This window comes from Octopus bimaculoides, chromosome 10, assembly GCF_046866305.1.
Source record: "Octopus bimaculoides isolate indiv1 chromosome 10, ASM4686630v1, whole genome shotgun sequence".
Taxonomy (NCBI): domain Eukaryota; kingdom Metazoa; phylum Mollusca; class Cephalopoda; order Octopoda; family Octopodidae; genus Octopus; species Octopus bimaculoides.
In genome coordinates, this window is record NC_142937.1 from 52,261,892 (window position 1) to 52,269,391 (window position 7,500).

The 7,500-nt window shown below is 36.4% G+C and overlaps 1 protein-coding gene across 1 annotated transcript in view; it reads right to left on the reverse strand.

The window, feature by feature from the left end:
* The window catches only part of LOC106877996 (cephalotocin receptor 1), a 228,447-nt gene that overhangs the window by 60,907 nt on the left and 160,040 nt on the right, over positions 1-7,500 (reverse strand). The gene's annotated exons all lie outside the window — the stretch shown is intronic.

The following is a 7,500-nucleotide window of genomic DNA, read 5'->3' on the forward strand; positions in this document are numbered from 1 at the left end:
TAAAGTTTTGTTAGCAGTTCATGGCTTTCTGGGAAGGCATTCAACCAGAAGTTAGGAATTTTATCCTTTCCTGGAGACTTCCATTTGCTTGACCTCCTGAGAGCAGATCTTATATCTTCTACCCTGACCCCCTCCCACTTTTGCTCCTCTAAGGAGTCTAGGTCTGTAGATATTCTATCAATCCAAGGGGCCTTTTCATTGTGTGTTTTATCTTCTGCCCAGATTTTATTCCAAAATTCTTGCACTTCTTCTTTTGATGGGACAGACTTTATTGTTACTGGTGTTTTCCCTATCCTCCTGTAGAAATTTTTGGGGTTATTTTTGAACATGTTATTATCTCGGAAGAATCTAACACGCTTTTCATACCTTGCTATGCGGGCTGCTTTAGCACATACCTTTTGCTTGATGGTTTCTATGGTGGCATCAATGTCAACTATGGTTTTCATATTATATTTTTTCTTTAGTTTATGGGTCTTTGTAGGTTTGATACTCTTGTCAAATTTAAGGTTTTTCAAACATTCTATGTCAGCTTAATTTGGTGTTGAATGCGTTCTTGCCAAGAAGGCTTTTTGTGGGAGTGTTGTCTTTTTCTAATCTTTTCACCACATAGAATCGTTGAGATTCTTGCGGATGCATAGTACAGGTGGTTGAGATCTGTAATATCAACATCATTAGCACGTGTTTCATTGAGACATCGTGCATAGGAGGACCTGTGCTTTGTATTGCAGTGAAATTTCATTTTTTAAGAATAAAAAATATTAAAAAAAAAATTATCTTCGTTAAAAGACCGCTTCCTTCAAATCTTCCACCGGTTCTGTTGCCTAATTCCATCGATGTTATTGGATTAGATATGTTTTTGTATAGGGAGCCCGGTGTAGCTCATCCATGTTGTTATTCAGCCCGGTGCTCTTCTGTTCTTTGTTATTATCATTATTATTATTATTATTATTATTATTATTATTATTATTATTATTATTATTATTATTATTATTATTATTATTATTATTATTATTAATATTATTATTATTATTGAGTGAGAGAGCAGTGCATGCTATCAAAGTGACACTGGGGTAAAATATACAAAGCCTAATATACCCATCATGACTACCCTTCTGATAAGGGTACAGCAGGCGCATGCATCACAACCATATATGCGCGACATGGTGATCTCATATCAAGATAAACAGCGCATGACCTCGCAGGTGGGGCCAAGTTAAAATTTTCTTCAGGTCGAGTAGCCCATCTCGCTCAAAAGGTCCCTGAATAAGGTTTGTTTAAGGATGTTGAGCAAAAAAACCAATGTTTCCAAAGGTGAATTATTCAAACGCCAAAGAACTCCTTTCAAAACATGGCTATGATGCTCCCCCACTACTTCTGCTCGTGATCAGAGATGCACATATCGTCAGCCACCAAAAGGTCAAACAACTGACAAGCAAATCTGTGGTCTTAAGCAGAATATTTGCTGTAGCCCATCTTTTATACCAAGACAAAACAACGTACATGATAACACTTCCATTCAATTAAGATCAGAAGCCATGAGAGTCACTGCCTGGTACTGTACCAGGGCTATTATTATTATTATTATTATTATTATTATTATTATTATTATTATTATTATTATTATTATTATTATTATTTTGTTTTGTTTCTTCTTTCTTCAAATTTTCTTCCATTTCTCGTCGAGTGTTTTCCGTACACCTAGGGCAGAGAAACTCATTGTATGCATTCCCAGTTTACACACGCAAATTCACAGGTAAAATATGTATTAAAAAAAATTAATAAATAAAAAAAAATAATTCATGAATGGATGTTGTTTTCACAGCGATGATGCTCTTCTCAATACATGAGTCGTTCCAGTTAACACGATTTTTTGCACTTCTTGTAGGGATGGTAAGCCTAGTATCATTTTCAAATAGGTTTCAGTACCTTTTTTTTTGTTGTCATTCCTAGAGATCCTACAATCACTGGTACGGTAGTCGCCTTGAGGTGCCACATTTTTTCAATTTCTATTAGCAAGTCTTTATATTTACTGATCTTGTCAAATTCTTTCGCCGCCATATTATGATCGCTGGGAATACTCATGTCAATTAATAAACCCGTCTTCTTTGTCTGATCTTTTATAATAATATCCGGTTTATTAGCTTTTATAGCCTTGTCGGTATGTACGGGGAAGTCCCAGAGAATCGATACATTTTCTCCCTAAGTCACAGCTTCAGGATGGTGTTTATACCATTTGTAAGCGGTTTTGATTTTATAATGCTGACATATTGTCCAGTGTAAATACTGGCCGACTCTGTCATGTCTTGCTTTATATTCTACAGGTGCTAAGACTCTACACCCTGAGATTAGGTGGTCTATAGTTTCAATCGCATCGTTACAGAATCGGCATATGAGGTCAGCTCCATTTTTATCACATTGGCTTGGTAGTTCCGGGTTAATAAGCTTTGGTCTTGAGCAGCCAATATGAAACCTTCACTCTCTGCTTTTAGCCCTGAGCTTCGTAACCATTGATGCGTGCGTTTCTGGTCGACATCAGTTTGTTTGCTACGAGTCACATACTTGCCATGCAGAGGTTTCTGTTCCCGTCTGCTAGCTAATTTTTCATGTGCTTTTGTCTTTGCAATTAATTTTATTATTATTATTATTATTATTATTATTATTATTATTATTATTATTATTATTATTATTATTATTATTATTCAGGTCACTGCCTGGAATCGAACTCGGAATCTTGGGGTTAGTAGCCCGCGGTCTTAACCACTACGCCATATTCCCGTGGGTGTAGTGGTTAAGAGCGCGGGCTACTAATTCCAAGATTCCGAGTGCGATTCCAGGCCGTGACCTGAATAATAATAATAATAATAATAATAATGATAATAATAATAATTGATATTGCTGCTGCTACTATAACTACTGGTGGTGGTGGTGGTGGTGCTGCTGCTGCTAATGATGATAAACGCGGCCCCTGTATGAAGATTAGTGGTTAAAAAAAAAAATGATAAAATAAATTTTTACAATTTAAAAAAAAAAAAGAAAATTTCAAACAGTAAGCCAAATCGCTTGTCCAATGGTTATAATGGAAGCGCGCCTGTCAGGAATCTGTCAGCCTGACGACGAAAAATTTTCAAATGGCAGAATATTTTCCCCGAATACGAACCTGGAAGGTCACTTAGACGGGATTTGTCCCAAATTAAGCCCCCAAAGTTCACCACCACAACGACCACAAAATCAAAAATGTAAAAGAACTAAATGGAACCGGGAAGAATATAAAGAAGTAATATACGCTTATTACTTTGCGTTAAGTAGGCCAACTCAAGAGAAACACACCGCAGACTTCTACAGAATTTGGAGGAGCCGGAATCCAGCTAGCAGACGAAACATGAATGAAAACAGATTAGCAAATGTCAGAAGAGATATCTTCAGAAATACCAGACTCACAGATGCAGAATTAACCTCTATTAAAAAAGTGGTAGAGAATGACCTAAATATAAGTCAGGAAAGAAATAACGAAGCAGAGAAGGGGAATGTTGGACCACAAGCATTGACTGAAAGGCGACCATCTGCCGAAACCACTCAAGAGCCCGAAGAAAAAGGAGAATATAATGACCATAGGAAAAACAACCTGGAAATTGATGCCGAAACAGAATTTGAAGATCACATATTTGCTGAACAACACAGAAAATCGATCATTGAAATGAAGCAAGAAGTTCTGAATGAGCTTGCAGTTGTAGGGCAAACAAATATGAACAGGAAAATAAGCCATCTATTTTATATGGATGATTTAAAGCTATATGGCAAAGATGATGTAGAGCTTCAAGGACTATTACATACTGTGAAAAGATTCAGTGATGATATCGGGATGGAGTTTGGCTTTGAAACGTGTGCCAAAGCCAAATTTAAGAAAGGGAAACTGGTAAAGTCAAGTTCAATAGAATTAGATGTCGAAACAGTAATAAAAGAACTTGAGCAGGAACAAACCTATAAATACCTAGGAATAAATGAAGGCTCTGGTATCCAGCATGCAAGCATGAAAGAGAAGGTTAGGAAGGAATGTTATAGAAGAGTTCGAGCAGTTCTGAAGTCTGAGCTGAATGCATATAATAAGGTGTTAGCCATAAATTCCTTAGCAGTCCCAGTTGTTCTTTATAGATTAAATGTACTTAACTGGAATACCAGTGAAATAAAGAAAATTGATAGAAAAATCCGCAAGCTACTGACTTGCAATAAGATGCACCATCCAAAGGCAGACGTGGATGGTCTTTACCTTCCCAGAGCGCAGGGAAGTTGAGGCTTGATCCAGCTTGAACTTACGTACAAACCCACAACGATCGGACTGGCCAAATACCTTGAAACAACTAACGATTGGATGCTGAAACTTGTTGAAAAACATGAAAGACCGAAAAAACTTCACTCTATTCTGAAAGAGAGCAAACAATTCGCTACCGATCTCTTAGATACCCACCAGCTTGATCAGGTTGAAGGAAATGCGCCAACTGCTGCTGCAAAGAAAAGAAAATTAATTGCAAAGACAAAAGCAGATGAAAAATTAGCTAGCAGATGGGAACAGAAACCTCTGCATGGCAAGTATGTGGCTCGTAGCAAAAAAGCTGATGTCGACTAGAAACGCACGCATCAATGGTTACGAAGCTCAGGGCTAAAAGCAGAGAGTGAAGGTTTCATATTGGCTGCTCAAGACCAAAGCTTATTAACCCGGAACTGCCAAGCCAATGTGATAAAAATGGAGCTGACCCCAAATGCCGATTCTGTAACGATGCGATTGAAACTATAGACCACCTAATCTCAGGGTGTAGAGTCTTAGCACTTGTAGAATATAAAGCAAGACATGACAAAGTTGGCCAGTATTTACACTGGACAATATGTCAGCATTATAAAATCAAAACCGCTGACAAATGGTATAAACACCATCTTGAAGCTGTGACTGAGGGAAAAAATATATCGACTCTCTGGGACTTCCCCGTACATACCGACAAGGCTATAAAAGCTAATAAACCGGATATTATTATAAAAGATCAGACAAAGAAGACGTGTTTATTAATTGACATGAGTATTCACTGTGATCATAATATAGCAGCGAAAGAATTTGACAAGATCAGTAAATATAAAGACCTGCTAATAGAAATTGAAAAAATGTGGCACTTCAAGGCGACTACCGTACCAGTGATTGTAGGATCTCTAGGAATGACAAAAAAAAAAAAGGTACTGAAACCTATTTGAAAATGATACCAGGCTTACCATCTATACAGGAAGTGCAAAAAATCGTGTTAACTGGACTGACTCATGTACTGAGAAGAGCATTATCGCTGTGAAAACAACATCCATTCATGAATTTTTTTTTTTTAAAATACATATTTTACCTGTGAATTTGCGTGTGTAAACTGGGAATTCATGCAACGAGTTTCTCTGCCCTAGGTGTACCGAAAACACTCGGCGAGAAATGGAAGAAAATTTGAAGAAAGAAGAAAAAAAAACAACATAATAATAATAATAATAATAATAATAATAATAATAATAATAATAATAATGATAATAATAATAATAGCAACAACAACGACATCGAAAAATACCTTAGGAATGAGAACCCAGGTTCGAAATTTCTCCAAGACACCCGATGAAGGCTGGAGGGTATATCAGCCGAAACGTTGTGTTAACAACAAACAAGATGAGAACAAATATGCGTCAAATGTAAACAATGTAAATAATGAAGATCAATTTTATATTTAAGACACAGCGAGGATTTTTGTGGTTGTCGTCACTCTTCAAAATTATCTTTAAAAGATTTTTTTAGTGTATCATATAGATGTAATTTTTGATGTTGAATCCGAATATGTTATTAATTTATTCCAGAAAAATTTTGCATAAATATTACAGGTGTTGAAATTTTGATAATTTTCAGAACTTTCAACCAATCAGAAAACAGCGCGTTCGCTACCTCTTCCATCATTGGGGGTGGGGGTGGGGTCATCGGCATGTCAAAACATTGCTATTTCCCTTATACACGCGCACACATACACATATATATACTCACACAGAGTTGAAACGCTCCCACTACCACTTTGCCACCCCCTTCCTTCCTTATTCATTTATCACCCCTTCCTTTCTCATTCCTATGTTGTGACTGAGAAAAGCACAAGAGTATTATTATTGTAAGAAAATTATCTTTCTCGTATCTCCTTCTCCTCTTTGTGCACATGCGAAACCTCTTTGGTTACTATGGAAACAGCTTTTCACTACAGTGATGTGTAAAATACTCTCTTCTGATCGGCTAAAATACCCAAATTTTGCAAATTTTAAAGGCTAATATCTTTTTAATGATGGGTTTATAGGAAATATGAATTTCATTTTCATAATTAGTATGCAAAACTTAATCCATATACCAAATTTGAAAAGAATTGGAACAAGATTTTAAACAGTGACGAAAACCATAAGGATCCCACAGCTATAAATTAAATAAATTAAAAGTTGCAGAGACATGGCATATAAAAGCAGCGAGAGAGAAAGAGAGAGAAGGTAGAGAGAGAAAGAGAGAGAGAAGGGAGAGAGAAGAAGAGAGGGCGAAGAATGAACTGGTGAGCGAGGCATGAGAATTTACCTTGTTGGGGTAAAAAATACTTTCGAGAAATTGATTAAATTTGTAGACGGACTATTAAGACCAATTTTATATTTAAGACACAACAATAAATTAAATAGATTAAATTAAATAGATTAAAACTTGGAGAGACAGGTCATATATTTTTTTAGATATATCTAGTATATTAGGATCATAGCTTATAGGGTTTTCACTAGGAATTTCTTGGTTGTAAATAAACAACCACATTGTTCTAGTAGCAACTAAAACTTCTGCTTGGCAGAGAGAGAGAGAGAGAGAGAGAGAGAGAGAGAGAGAGAGAGAGAGAGAGAGAGGAGAGAGAGGGAGAGAGAGAGATAGAGAGAGAGAGAGAGAGAGAAGCAGAGAGAGAGAGAGAGAGAGAGAGAGAAGCAGAGAGAGAAAGAGAGAGAGTGTGAGAGGAGGGAGAGAGAAAGAGAGGGGAGGAATGAACGAGAGAGTGGGGAATTAGAATTTACCTCTTGAGGTAAAAAATACTTTCGAGAAATTAATTAAATCTGTGGTAAATGGAACTGCAAGATTTCTTCGCAGGGTTTTTTGAGCTGCAAGAATTCTTCGCAGGATAATTAAAACTGCAAGTATTCTTCGCAGGGTTCTTGAAGCATGTCCAGTAAACAAGTGTCGCCTTAGCCTGCTGGCTGTGGACAGCTGACACTTTCCATCATACCCAGGAAATTAAGCTGTGAGGTTTCATTATATAACAACAACAACAACAATAATAATAATAATTTTTTGAACCTGTTGAAAACACACGAGATGTTGAAATATCATTCACTAGATGACAATGGCACTCTTTTAATTTTGACTCTATATCTTCTGGAGGAATTACCTCAATCCTTATATATTATTATTATTATTATTATTATTATTATTAT